This window comes from Cervus canadensis, chromosome 25 (genome assembly GCF_019320065.1).
Source record: "Cervus canadensis isolate Bull #8, Minnesota chromosome 25, ASM1932006v1, whole genome shotgun sequence".
In the NCBI taxonomy this organism is placed as follows: domain Eukaryota; kingdom Metazoa; phylum Chordata; class Mammalia; order Artiodactyla; family Cervidae; genus Cervus; species Cervus canadensis.
Window position 1 is genome coordinate 22,980,604 of NC_057410.1, and position 15,338 is coordinate 22,995,941.

The 15,338-nt window shown below is 41.5% G+C and overlaps 1 protein-coding gene across 7 annotated transcripts in view; it reads left to right on the forward strand.

The window, feature by feature from the left end:
- Positions 1-15,338, forward strand: part of PCED1B (PC-esterase domain containing 1B) — a 180,261-nt gene that overhangs the window by 16,484 nt on the left and 148,439 nt on the right. For all 7 annotated transcript variants that reach the window (XR_006265421.1, XM_043446970.1, XM_043446969.1 and 4 more), the window contains exons 2-3: positions 8,044-8,120; positions 10,261-10,333. The gene's annotated coding sequence lies outside the window, so the exon portion shown is untranslated. The remainder of the gene's footprint in view (positions 1-8,043; positions 8,121-10,260; positions 10,334-15,338) is intronic.

Here is a 15,338-nt window from a genome sequence, read left to right on the forward strand (position 1 = left end):
GGCTCTCCTCTTTCATATTCCTTTTCTCCTTGTTTTATGCTTTTTTTCCCTCTTTTTTTGCCTTTTTTAGATTATTCAAAAATTTTAAACTGTTGAATGTTTTTATTTTAATAACTTACAAATAATACATTAGTTTCTTATGCTGATAATAGTTATCCTAGAGATTATAACATATAGGTTTATTACAGAATTATAGAAATTATTATTTTTACCACTCCTCTGATATTTTTATATCCTTAAACCTCTCGAGCTGTTTAACCTCCCTGCCTTTTCTGTTCTTGTTTTGCATTTTAGTTCTACATAGATTTTACTCTCCAAAAAAAATTAAAATTATTGTTTTGCACAGTTAATAGGAATTTATAAATATTCATGTACTTATCCTTTTCAATGTTTTTTGTTCCTTCCAGCATTTTTTTTCTGAAAATAGACTTGTAATGCAGCCACTATGTGAGTTAAATATGCTAGTTTAAATATATTTGAGATGGAATTTTGATTACATAATCACCAAAAATAGATTGTAAGTTTGGGTAAGACAACTTTAGTGTCAAGGTCAGGCAATAATACTGATTTCTCAGTAAAGTTCTGAATTTACTCAGTCAAATTCAAATACTTACTGAATGGTATTCTCCAGTTTTCAAAGAGTGTTAACATTTACCTCTCAGTTGATACTGCTAATAACTTGATTGTGTTATTGTTCAGTCACTAAATCCCTGGGTTGGGAAGATCCCCTGGAGAAGGGAAAGGCTACCCCCTCCAGTATTCTGGCCTGGAGAATTCCGTGGACTGTACAGGCCCTTAGAGTCGCAAAGACTCGGACACCACTGAGCAACTTTCACTTCACTTTTCAATCACTAAGTTGTGTCAGACTCTTTGCAGCCTTATAGACTGAAGTCTGTCAGGCTCCTCTGTCCTCCACTATCTTTCAGAGTTTGCTCAAATTCCTGTCCACTGAGTCGGTGATGCTATCTAACCATCTCATCCTCTGCCACCCCTTCTTTTGACTTCTCCTTTTGTAACCCGCCAGGCTCCTCTGTCCACATGATTTTTTAGGCAAGAATATTGGAGTGGATTGCCATATCCTCCTCCAGGGGATTTTCCTGACCCAAGGATCGAACCCAAGTCTCCTGCTCCTACATTGCAGGCAGATTCTTTCCCTCTAAGCCATTGGGGAAGCCCCCAGTAACTGGATAGATAAGCCAAAAAGACAAAAAAGTGGGGCTCCTGGGAGGAAAGAGACTCGTTTAGATTTACACCCCTTACACTGAACCCAAATCCCCTGATGCCTGGTTCAGGTTTCTGACTATTGTATCAACTAGGAATACCTAAAATAACTCATATGTCTATAAAGAAAAGTGTGGCTCTGGAAAATACACCCCTCAAAACATACAATGTAATGACAACTTCTTAAATGAACACCCTCTTCCTTCTTTTTATAGCTCCTTATCTAATTTTGAAAACTCAAAACACACATAAACATCTGCCTGTAGCAAACATAGTAAGTTTCCTCCCAGTTAGAAGCTCATATTAAATCCATGCAGAAGCGAGAAAGGGAAAGTGAGGTGGATTATATTATGTTTATTTTAGGCTTTCTGCTTAGTTTTTCTTTCCAGGCACTGGACTGAACTTAGTTTTAAGAACCAGTAATGAGCCTTGATTATATATCTGTATTTATTAATATTTTGCTTTTAGAAATTTTTAGATACAATAGATCCCAAGAGTATTTTGGGAACTTCTCACTGGTGATATCTAGACTGTATTCAGTGGAAAGTCAACAAATACATACCCCAAAGAACCATTAATAAAATAAACTTCTGGAGTATATAGGGCTCTCCTGCTCTTCTGGCACAAGGCAGAACAGGTACTTACTAACATTAACTAACTGAATGAATTAATGAAAAGTACCTCAGTATATAGCTGCATGGGGGCTTCCCCGGTGGCTCAGACAGTGAAGAATCTGCCTGCAGTGCAGGAGACTTGGGTTCGATCCCTACGTAGAGAAGATCCTCTGGAGAAGGGCATGGCAACCCACCCTAGTATTCTTGCCTGGAGAATTGTATGGACAGAGGAGCCTGGCGGGCTATAGCCCATGGGATCACAACAAGTCAGACAAGACCGAGCAACTAACACCTTCTTACTTACTCATCTAGCTGTGTGTGTCTCCTCAATTTACCCAGAGATTCTCTTGGCCCCATTCACAGGGAGGGCAGCACCATCGCTGAAACAGCGATTACCTTCTGTTAAATTTGTGGTCAAGGGAGAAAAGGATGCAGACTCAGAAACCACATTAGTACCCATGCTCCAAATGCTGTCCTGCTCAGCTTTGTGTCATAGCAGACAGGGTTCCTCTCCTCTCCACTGAGGCTTGCCCCCTGCCACACTGTGAGAAGGAAACATTTGATTTGGCGTAGTGGTTGACACTCTGCAGGACACGTGTGCCTTCTCCCCAGTTCCTGCCTCTGAGAATTGCTGCTGTTCACAGTCTCTGCGGTAAAGGACAGGCCTTCGTGGCCCTGACCCCACCCCATGTCCATCTCGCCCCAATCTGAATAGACCAGGAGCAGCCTCATGGACAACCACTCTCCCAAAATCTGAACCGAATTACAGACATGGCCATCAGTGGCTGTGGGTTCCTGCTCAGAGCTCACATCCAGTCTGGACTGAGGTTGGCACCAGTGCATGCCAAAGTCAAATACAATCAGAGTTACTTGAAAGCCAAATTATAAATAATCAGAGGAAGCCAACTCTTTAGAGGGAAGGCATTAGATATGCTCAAAAACAGGGAGAAGAGTCAAAAGAGAAAGAGCAAAAAAAAAAAGAGAGAGAGAATCAGAGACCCACTGACATTCTAGTTCCCAGCTTAGGTTGCTATGACATCCACCTGGACTTTGCTTCCTGCCTCTGGATGTCCATAAGATTGCCAGTTTTATCTTTACAGGTAACTCCTCTTTTTCATTTGAGTTAATTCACATGAGATTAGATTCCTGGCAACCAACAGCCTCTTCCCGACCAGCACCCTGCTTTGGTGCAGTCCTTCTCTCTCCTGTGAGGAAAGAAGATGACCTGAAAAACTCTCCTATATCAAATTGTCTGACTTCTCCAGCAATATCTTTAAAAAGCACTTCTGTGAGAATGCAGCGTTAGACACCAAGGGATAATAATTCCCAATACCATTTTGGGCATCAGTTAGAATATATTTTAGGAATCTTCCCAGAGCAAGTTCTTTTATCTCAGTAGCTGACCATGCTCTCTGCCTAAAAGAGCTGCTTATCATTATGCAGAAACATTTTTCTATTCCCCTACAACACACACACACACACTCACACACACATGCATACTCACACACATACAAAACTCTTCTATCAAATTGTAAGTGCCTGAGACTAGGAAAGGATTATGTCCTCACCATCTTTGCATACTTGACACCTTAGTATATGAATGTACTTTATGAAGGCTGACCCCTATAGCATCCACTTGGATGGATACTGGTCATATACATAAATTGAACAAATCCTCTTTCTCCACCTCTCTTAAATTTTAGAGTGTCAGAACTGACATTCTAAGAAACTTTCCTTTCCCCTTTTGCTATTCTTTCTGGACTTCCATGTGAACTTTGCTAGAATGGTTTGAAGAGGATGAGAAAGACAGGAAAGCAGCGATTACTTAGCCCAGGAAAAGATTTAGAGGTGGCCCAGCCATAGTCACAAGGCCATGATTAATGAGGCCAATATAGGTATTTGAAGGGATTTTCTGAGTCAGCACAAGCTCCTGTTCCATCCGTACACTCCCAACATCGGTCCATAAATCCACAAGGTCACGTCCATTACCTACCAGTCGTAAAGCTGAATTTCCAATTAGGACATTCAGCACATGTTCATCAATGCAGGTGTCAGCACATAAACCCAGTGGCTCCGAAGGAAGGGCTACACTGTGCAATTTTTCCACTCCTTCCTTGGAAAAGGGGCCATTCTCACAGACTTGACCTATGGCCAATGAAGGATTATTAATAGAAACTCTTGAATCCAGTGCTATTCATAAATACTCTTTAAGGCAAGTTATTTTCGTGCATAAAGGACTGTTTTTTCTAGCAATCATTAACATTTTATTTCTCTTTTCCATGTCATTAAAGGCCAGAGTGATATTCAGAACACTCAAGAAAATCATGTATGGAAATAAAAGAAAATTATTTTGTGAGCATGTTTGGTTCACTTGCATATTATGTGCCTGTCTTTTCTGCTCCAGTAGTATGATTTATTTTGTAAACATGCCAGTTTTTACAGACTGAGTCATTGTTAAGGTAGAAGCTGAATTATTCATCCATCAGTTAATACACTTATTTCCCTTTTCTTTCTCTATATGTTTATTATTATTTTAGAAAAATATTAGGAATTGTTTCATTGTGGGTACTTATCCCATTTGGTTGTGTCATTTGGTTCACAAAGTAATATGGTAAAGCTATTATAAACTTTGTGATGTTTCAGATTTCTATTCATAATATTGATTCAAAACCTTGAGTCATGTTAAATCCTCCAGTATCTGGAATCAGATGCCTCCCATATGACAGATAAACAGAGAGTCTGGAACGGTTCAGATAGAAAGGAAACTTTTTCTGGCCATGAGAAAGACCAATCAGACTTTGAAGGCTAGTAGTAGATCTATAGGAATTTACTTTTAAAGTTATTTGATCATCTTGTTTCAATAAGAATCTAGTTTATCCCATCTTAGAATATAATCACCCAGGATATTGAGTTCATTTTAATGTATTAACTTGTTAGGCACATCTCATTATTTGTTCCAGATATCTTCAAGGAAAAGAAATGTAGAGTACAATAAACAATATTACATAGAGCCAGACTGTGATTTTAGGGAGGGAAAGCATTATTGAGAAGAGAACTGAATGCTTGTCACTGAGGTATTGCCAATGAGTTGAATGGTTCTGCTATTTAATTTGGTTTTCTTCTGCCTCAGTTTCCCCTTCAGTAAAATGAGGTTCTTCCTTTGACTGAAATCTCACTCTAAGGCTCCTTGACTTGAAACTAACCTTTTTTTTATTATTTCTCTTTTGACCCTAACATGTGACACTAAACATCCCAATTATGATGCATTTAACAATTTACTATTCAGTAGCTATCTTGTATTAAATGCAATAATTATTTTTTTTTTGCACTGCACATCATAAAAACTTTATTTTTATGATAAAATTTTACTGGATAAGGATTTGTTTTTTATGGATGAGCAAAAAGAAACTGTTTTCTTGAGATGGAATCTACAAGTAAAGATACAGTGAAGATTGCTGAAACAAGAGAATATTTCAGTTCAGTTCAGTCGCTCAGTCATGTCCGACTCTTTGTGACCCCGTGAATAAATGCAATAATTATTATCGGTTGCCATAATATTTCCTTTTCTTACTTTATCATTAGAGAAAACTGTGAATTAAAAGGAAGAGTTTATTATGAATTATTTATTTAAAAAACTCAGAGAAATAATTTGTTATAGACAATAGCTCCTATCTAAGCCACTATGCTATTGACTTTCTGGTAATTCCCAAGAAACTTTAATTGCTCTTGCCAAATTATCTTTTCAATATATAGGTATTATAGACTTATAGCCTACCTGCTTACTAAAACACATGATCTATCAAAATTGTATCTTAATATCATTAGCTTTTAAATGCTAGAAATCATTTCAGTGCTTGGAAAAGTCTGATGAGCATATTTCCATGTGGGGATTTTTAGATAGAATGTATCAGAGAATGTGAGTAGAACAGAGAGCTTTTGACATGTTTTGCCTTTTTTTTTTTTTTGGTGCAGTTTCACATTATGTCTTTACTTGTCATAATAATAATCATCAATGGAAGGAAAATAGATAATTTGACCATTTCCCCTCCCTCTCCTCTCAGTTCTGCACTGAAAAAGTTCCATTCAAATGAGTGGTGATATCAGAAGGAGATTCTAGATTTCCATTCAGAACCGACACGTAATGGGCTAAACCATAAAATCGCCACTGATGGTCAGAAATGATTGACCACTGGCAGTTTCATATGGCTCAAGTCAAGGAGCTTTGAGTTTGCATTCCAGCCCTGAGTCACTTGCATATCAGCTCAGGGCAGTTACTTAATGTCTGAGTCTTGGTTTGTGAAGTAGGAATAACACCCACTTTGGAAGGTTGATGCGAAGCTTAGCAATGTATAGAAACACTGTCTGGTGAGAATAAATGTTCAATAAATAGTTAATGATACAATATTATAATCAATATAAGTAACTTAGGGATTTTCTTCCCTGGCCCTTTAGCAATTTCTGCATATATGGCAACGGTGATAGTCACTATGGTAGAGAGAAATGGAAAATGTTTACTAGACATGATTTTGAAAGCCCCAATAGCTTTAAACGGCCTTCCATTCCCATCCTGTATTCATTGGCATGTCCTAGTAAGGTCACAGTAAAGTCTGACATATACTCAGTGGAGTAGCTAAATAGGAAAGGTACTGAAGCAAATCAAGAACAGAGTTTAAAAAAAAAAATCAAAACACTGAGCAAACATTCTTAACTTTTGGCAGAGGAACTGGACTGCCCAAATCCCCATGACTCTTAGGGTTATTAATAGCGACTCGTTTTGCCATATTTGGGGCAGTTATATACTTATATATCATGCAGCATGTGTGAGGCTTTGAAGGCTTGATGGCCTTTTGAAAAATGTGTTCCTCTGGAACAAGGAGATGCCATGTTGTCATCCGTGTCACACCTACCAGGCTGCACTTGTTACAGGCTGAGGACCGGCCGGGCCCTGCAGCACTGCCTGGAACGCGGCTCCATCTGCTCGGCCGGAGCCATGATGAAGTCACCAGTTACGCAACAGTAGTAATTTGCAGCTATTTATGACCATTTTAATAGCTAAAGTCTAGATTAGAAGGCTGTGTTTACATGCCGTGCAGCAGAATGGTTCCATGAATCATTCCTGCAGTAACTTTTGGTCAAACCAATCAACCAAGTCATGAAAAACCAACCGGTTGATCCTGAGGCTGAGATGAACAGGTCTCCAAATTAGTCTCCACTTACTTGATGCTCCTCAGATCTGAGGCTAAACAGACTCTGAGAAATGTTCACATGTTGCGGTTTGGGGAAGTCATTCTGGCTTACCCATGATTTAATTTAAACTTGAGGCTAACCAAAATAGCTTGTTTGTGGCCTATCAAACGTACACTGCACATGGACTTTAATTATTAAGGAAAAGGGCACATTGACCAAAGGTAAAAAATGTCCATGTTAAAAATTAAGGCTTAATGCCCCCCATCCTGGGATGCAGTTCTGGTCTTCCTTCTATGAGAAGACTGCCTTCCCAGGAGCCAAGGCCATACTGACTCATTGTGTACATGCTGGTCTGTTCCATTTTTTTGTTTTTTTTTTTTTAAACCTTGAAAAAAATGTAACCCTGACTTGTTTAATGTTCTTTGTTCTGACAAGATAAAAAAACGTGCTGGAAACCTTGCTTTTCTGAAGCAGTTTTTCCAGAATAATCTGGGAAGCTGACTTCTGGGCTAGTTTGATTCAAATAAAACTCTTTTCTATTCTTATTATTGATTATTTTAGTTGACAACTTCCCTCCATTCCACCCCCACCCCCCACCCCCCCATGCACACAGCCTCCCCTTCGCTGCCCTCCCAGCAAACTAGGGTCCTGCAAACCCTACCCCTTCAAGATATTCAAAACCCTAAGACATAAGGTGAGTCAGCAGAGTTTTGGAAACTCCTGAAGAGCATCTGTAAACAAACTGTGCTTCAGAAAATGTCTGTTTGGGGCATGTGTTTATTTTTTCATTGTCATTGCTCTATTGTGTGACTTCAGTTAGTGACCCTGACAGCTCATTTGCATCAAGATCAGTAAAACACTTTCATTTGTCTGTTTCCACTGACTAGAGATTTTAGTTAATTATCACTTCCTGACAGCCTGGAAGGTCAGACTATTTCCTTTTGTTTCACATGGCAGTTAATCCCCTCATTAAGGGTGATGGAAAATGCGTAATTAAACTTTTGCCATTTTCTTGTTTCAGGTAATGAGAGGCCCTGAGATCCCAGAGGTACCATTGGAGAAGTCTGGAATGTGTTGAGGACTCTGCTTCCTGCAAACGTGAGTTTCTCTCCTCTGGTTTTATGGTAAAGTAAGTTAAGCTAAGGTTCTTCCCCTAAGTGAAAACAACTTTGCCATTCACTAGCTGTGTGACTTGGGGGAAGGCAGCTCACCTTTGGACAGGAAAGTTTTTCTCATTGTAAAAGGGAGAGAATAATGTCCAACTTAGACAACTGCTGTGAGAATTAAATGCATGAATGAAAGTTGCAAACAAGAAGGCCTGCCACAGGATAAGAGTTCAATCAATGTGAATGAATTAGAGAACTTGCCTGGTGGGCCAGTGGTTAGGACTCCATGCTTTCACCACCAAGGGCCTAGGTTGAATCCGTGGTCAGGGAACTAAGATCCTGCATGGTGTGGTGTGGCTAAAAAAAAAAAAAAAAAGATAACAATGTGAATGAATTATGTTGTCACTTTCATTATCACCCTGAGCAAATCACCTTCTGAATGTTGTGGTTATCAGGCCTCCATCAAACCCCTACTTGCAGAGACTTTGCTCACACCTGGGTCACAGTGGGTCACTTTGACCCACTGGGGCAAGAATTAGGTTAAATTGCCTTAGGCTCAGGAGAAAAAACCCAGGTCTTAGGGAATTCAACTTTTGCCAATCCCCTTCTAATCACTCCAAAAGATTAGGAGAGAGGGGGAAGGAACCAGTGGTAAAAAATAGAAGGACACTGTATTCAGGACTCAGAAGACTGCATCTGGTAAGAGAAGGTGCCTCTGGCCTTCTTGGGGTTCTTCATCTCACTGGAAGTTGGCTCACCCTTGGGCCTCCTAGTCCTATTCTGTTGAGACTCGTCAGGGTACCTTTGTACTTTGAGTCCTATCTCACCTGACCGTGCTTTAGGGGGCCTGTAAGCTTTTAAGTGCTGACTAAAAGCGGACTCAGCCCTGCTAAGGAGATCACAGCCCTGTGAGGAATTACTTTCGAGACTACTGAGGTAACTTCTCTTGCTCTGCCAGGCAGTGGACTATACAAGGTAAGGATAGTGCCCTCCAAGATGCAGAGTTCTGGGAAAGCTCCATAGAGAAAAGGGGATCTCCACTGGGTTTTGGAAAACTGATAGGATTCAAATGCCAGAAAAAAGGAGGGAAGATGGTCCAAGTCAGTAAAGAGAATGAGCAAAGTGGGAAGGGCCTGGGGTGTGCCTGGAACTGGGAATCTTCCCAGAGACAGGACCACGGACTGTGTAAGGGAGTAATCGTAGCTAGGGTGCTCAGACAGACGTGAACCAGTGCAAATGGATTCCGGGGTTGAGTCCAATCTTTAGACTTTATCCAACAGTCAGGATAAAGACATTGGAGTGTGGAAGCAAAGTGTGTTGTGATGTGCATGTGTAATGGGAGGAGCTTAGCTTGGTGGGAGGAGCCTGGGGTCTGGGGTAACTATGACCTGGGAATGAAAAAGAAAATAAGATACACTGGGTTACTAATATGATTATATGCAAAGGTGATGGAGACCACTGCTCAGCACTGAATTTAAAAACTGATTTTGTCAATTGTTATTGTTGTTTTAGTCGCTAAGTCATGTCTGACTTTTTAGCAACCCCATAGGCTATAGCCCACCAGTCTCCTCTGTCCATGGGATTTCCCAGGCAAGAATACTGGAGTGGGTTGCCATTGTCCAGGGGATCTTCCCCACCCAAGGATCTAACCCTGTCTCCTGCACTGCCTGGCAGATTCTTTTATCACTAAGCCATGAAGGAAGCCCAATTTTGTCAATGCTTTAGTCAAATTTATCATTTAGTAAATCCTATTTGGATTTGTGTAAGAAGAATATTTTTCCTCTTTAAAAAAGGTTCTCATAAGAAGCAGCTCTAAAACTGCTTCTGGAGGAATAAAGGTCACAAGGGGAAGGGGAATAGAGCATGAGTGATTGAAAGAGTGACAAAGTACAGGTGTCTTTTGAAAGAACACGCTACGACTTGTTGCCTTAATGAGACAAGTACAGTCTCGTAGTCATTTCATTCCCCCATCAATGTTGGAAAATACTCCCTATATCGTCCCTTAAAGAGTAGAAAAACATCCTAACAATGATACAGTTAGCAAGTGTTATCATTTTTAACTGAAAAACTTATATGAAAGTCAAAAAATTAAACCTGGATGAGAACTTAGATAACCTTTCATTCTTTTACAGACAGGGAGACGGAACCAGAGGGCAACCCACCTGGAAAGCCGCTGAGCTGTGTGCACCAGACCCATCACTCAAGGTAACTGCTCAGCCGCCTGGTCTGAGCTCTTTCTGCTTTGCTGCCTGAATCCCCAAAGGCCATTTTATTGCTGACGCGGAAGAGTTGGTGCTTTCCATCTTCTCTTTCTAAAGTCAAGAACTCTTTTATCAGATAAATTCCTCACATTTCTCCGTACTGCATCACTTTTTCTCCTGTTCGTGGAATTAAGTCTTTCATTGTGAAGTAATCCTTGTGTTGAACATACCTTGACTTATGGAGGTGTTACATGGTGGGATGGAAGGTGGATTCGTATGGGAAACTGTCCTGGCCAGCCCTCTCGACTGGTGCTTGAGGTCAGGCAAGGTGACGAAGCATCAGCAAAATGCTGGCCCTGAGCTCACCTGTGTCCATACTGATTGTCATCCCAGTTCCTTGGAGGGAAGCATGGAGCTGCCTGCCAGGGAGTCACATGTGTCAATCACTGCCCCCTCCCCTCCATGTGAGTCTCTAGCAGGAGGGGCATGGGGGCCTAAGATGATTCTAGTACCAGTTCCAACGTGGGATGGGGTTTCCCGTGTGTGTGTGTGTGTGTGTGTGTGTGTGTGTGTGTGTGTGTGTGTGCGTGTGTGCTAAGTTGCTTCAGTCATGTCCAACCCTTTCCAACCCTATGGGCTGTAACTAGCTAGGCTCCTCTATCCACGGGATTCTCCAGGCAAGAATACTGGAATGGGTGCCATGCCCTCCTCCAGGAGATCTTCCTGACCCAGGGAGCAAACCCACATCTCTTAAGTCTCCTGCACTGGCAGGCAGGTTCCTTACCACAAGTGCCACCTGGGAAGCCCATACCACCAGGCAATTCTCAGTCACCATCTGGAGGTCCTACAACTCAACTCAGTTCTGACACTGTTTCCCTGGAGATAGCATCAGACCCCACAGCTAAGGGCTCAGTCCTACAAGACTGCCACCCCCCACCTCCCACTCATCTTCTCCAGATGACAGTCACAGGTCCAGTTTGTCAGCTGGGCTTCTGATGCATCGGCTGTAGACTGAGATTCCAACTACCCTCTCCTTGGATTCGATTAATTTGCTAAAGTGGCTTACAGAACTCGGAGACACACTTTAATTACTAGATCACCAATTTATTATAAAAGGATATAACTCAAGAAAAGCCCAATGGAAGAAATGCTTAGGGCAAGCTATGAGGAAAGAGTGCAGACCTTCCTTGCCTTCTCCAAGGCTGCCACTCTCCCCTCATCTCTACATGCTCACGCATCTGGAAGCTCTTCAGGCCCCCTACTATTTTTATATGAGTAGGCTTTTATATTGTGGAGCCTTCCTCACATAACAAGATCAATGATGAACTCCACTTCCAGCCCTGCTTCCCTCTCTAGAGAAGTGGTAGAGTGGGCTGAAAATTCGAAGCGTCTACTCATGGCTTGCTCTTTCTGGTGACCAGTCTCCATTCAGGAGCCACCCAGAGTCGCCCCATTAGAAATAAAGATGCCCCTAGTGTGCCTGTCACTGATGAATTTACAAGGGTTTTAGGAGCCCTGTGTCAGGGATGGGGGAAAAGGCCAAATATGTATTTCCTGTTATAAATCACAATATCATTGGGCCCCTCCTCTGACCTCACAGAAATCTTGGTTTCCTACAGGGTACCCGTCAGCCTCAAAATTCCCCATTCTCCGCCTTTCTTAACATGCTTCTCTCTGCATGTTAACAGCCACACTGAGGAGCCAGTGACCTGGCCTGGCCTCAGGCACAGGAAGTTCTGGTCACCAGAAGCTGTCAGCTGAATTAACAGAAACTCAAACAGTTGTATTTTATTAAAGTGCTTTATTAAAGTGTACATAGGGCAAGAGCATGTGTATTCAAGAGTCTTTGAAAGGCTATAATTTTTAGCACAACCCACTAAAGTACCCAAGTGGTGTGTTTTCATGAGTGTTTTGCCCCATAAAACACAGGCCAGTAATGAGATCTCTCTGGATGTCTGGCTTAATGGTATTTCCATCCAAAAATTGGACCAAATAGAAATATAATGATAGGTGGTAGGTTTCTTAAGCCAAATTTGGTTTTTCACATATTATAAATATTAGCTTTTTCTGTAAACTTTAAATTTTTCAGAATTAGCTAGAATTTTGAACCTTTTCCTTTATGACCATCTTAAATTTTTCATGTTTAGCTCATCAGATCATTGTTTTTCGGTATTATCGTGTTTCTGTTCTGGGAGTTTCCTGTCAGACCATAAATGGTGAGGCTAGTTGGATCTTCTAATGCCAGGTATTCATCTCACTTCCTCTTTCTTTCTGTCAGTGTTTCTTAACCTATGATTCTTCAGCTAACTTTGGAATCATCTGGTGGTGACTTACATTGAGCCTAGAAAAGGTTGAGTTGATTCTTTATTCAGCCCTTCACAGGATGTGGTGGATGCCAGCTGTATGCCAGGAATGTTCTAAGTGCTATGGAAATCATGGTGAATAAAAAAATATCCCTGCCTTCATGAAGTTTACATTCTGGTTGGGCAGACAAGCAATTATCAAATGATCATACAATAAGCTTAAAAATAGTGACAAATGGGATAAAGGGGAAAAAAATACGGGTAAGTTAAGATCTAATTTCCAATGGTTACAATTTTATTAGTTAGGATTCTCTTTGGGAATCTATTTAAACTATTTTTTAAAAAACTAAAATTTATGAAAACCAAGACAAATGTAAATCTTACAAACACATTTTCATTTTACTGTAATGGCCATTTTTCATTTTCTGCCCAGCACTTCTTTCTATTTCTTATGGTAACAAAGCCCACTGAAGCTCTCAGAAATGGTGATGTGATCCAAAAGAGGACAATTTGAATCCTTCTCCAGGATTTGCTGCTGGGAAGGCTTTCTCCTTATTGGTCTTAGAGGGGAGGGGATGTGAGTTTGAGATGCTGTTTTCCATGCTCATTCCTCTTCTCCCCTCAAGTTCTCCCCTGGCACCTCTGAACTTGGACAGAGTGAAGCCAGCCTGCAGAGAGAGGCAAAGACAAGAGAATCCCAATGGGGGTTCATGGCTTTGGATCAGTCTTCATGGATTTTTCCATGGTTTAGATACAGACTGTAAATTCCTATTTCCAGCTTAAGTGAATTTGAGCCCATTTCTGCTACTTGCTAATGATGAGTCCACATTAACAGAAAGCAAGCACTTCATGCTGTAAAATTGTCTTAAGGTGGCTGGGCTGCCTGGGAATATCATCCAATGAATCCATTGAAGTTCTGATTTCCATCTTTAATCTCCTTAAAGCAAAATTACTGTACACAAAGTACACAAATTCTTTGTCTGAGGTCAGTGGGCGGAAGGGGATGCCATCAGTCTTGATGATCAAGTCTTCATTGTTGATTCATATTCATGAGAGATTCCTGAAGTTCTGATTGGTGAATGCCCATGCCAGGTGTCAAAGGAATTACCATATTGCATCATATGAAGAGGCTGGGAATCTTTTTTTAACTTTTTATTTTGTATTGGGATATAGCCAATTAACGAACAATGTTGTGCTAGTTTCTTGTGAACAACAAAGGGACTCAGCCATTCATACACATGTATCCATTCCCCCTCAAATTCCCCTCCCATCCAGGCTGCCATGTAACGTTGAGCAGAGCTCCGTATACTGTACAGTAGATCTTTGTTATCCATTTTACATATAGCAGTGTGTACATGTCCGTCCCAAGCTTCCTAACTATCCCGTTCCACCCCCGACCTTCTCCCTGGAGGCTGGGGATCTTCGTGGAGTCCGAGTCTTGCTCATCTCCATGGAGCATTGCCTGCTTTTCTGGGACAGTCTGTGGGACAAGATTGCAAGTATTCTGCTCTAGGAGCAAGGAGGTTGTTCTCTCTTCTTCCCAGAGGGATACAGGGGGAACTGATAGCTGGCAGCCTTTAGGGTCCCAATTTCAGAAGATATACTGGGGGCAAACTCCCCGAGGTTCTGACCATTTTCCCAGAAGAAAAAGAGGGTGCAGTGGATCCAGTTAGAGCATCAGGGACAGGCGTGCATGGCCCCTGAATTCAGCTTGGCAGAGAGATCAGGTTCCAGCAGGGGGCAGCAGTGACAGGAGCGGCCTCCCTCCAGTGAAGGTCGCTCAGGGATCTCGGCTTGGTCACTGGAGCCACCAGCCTGGGGTCAGCATCCCACACATTAGCTGGTACCTGAGAGATGTGTTCACACATCTCCTATAAGTGTCTCCTATAAGAGGAGACTGGTGGAAGAATATGTTTTCACTCCTCAAAACTCATTTACATGCAGGTGACACTGTTCTGCCAGTTACAAGCTACATGTCCTCACGAAAGACATTTGAACTCTCTAAACCTCATCTTTCTCATATGTAAATAGGAATAAAAATAATAATTATCTTACTGGATTGTTGGAGGTTAAAATGCAAACATGAGAGAATGAAGTGCTAGCCTGGTACCAGCAGGTACTCAAGAAATAGTGTGAGACGCACAGCCTGCAGCTGAGCTGGTGGAACGGTTACCACCCAGGAATATAGAACCTGAGGACTTGCAACCTGGTGAGGAGGAGCCCAGGGTGGGGAGTGGGTGAGCATTGCTTTCTGCAGTTGAGAAGACTCAGATCCATTGCTGGAGTGGGCTCTGGATGCATGCAAGAGCACATGGGAGGAAGAGTAGCCCAAACACTGCTGAGCTTCTCAGGCAGTGATCCATACACACTCAGCGAAGACCTTAGACAAGAATTAGGTACTTTGTGTACTGAAATTTTGCTTCAAGGAGATTGAGAAAGAAAATCAGAGCTTCAGTAGGTTCATTGGAAAATACAGCCCAGCAGCCCAGTCAACCTAAGAAACTTACATGAAGAACTTACTTTCTGTATTAATGTGGACTCATCAACAGCATGTAGCAAAATGGATTCAAACTCACTTGAATTGGAGATAGGAATTTAAGTCTCCTGTATCTGAAGCATGGAAAAAGCAACAGAAGATTGATCCAAAGCGAGGAACTCCCTCCTTGGTATTCTCTTTGTCAAGGATCTGAGTGGAAAGCAAAATAA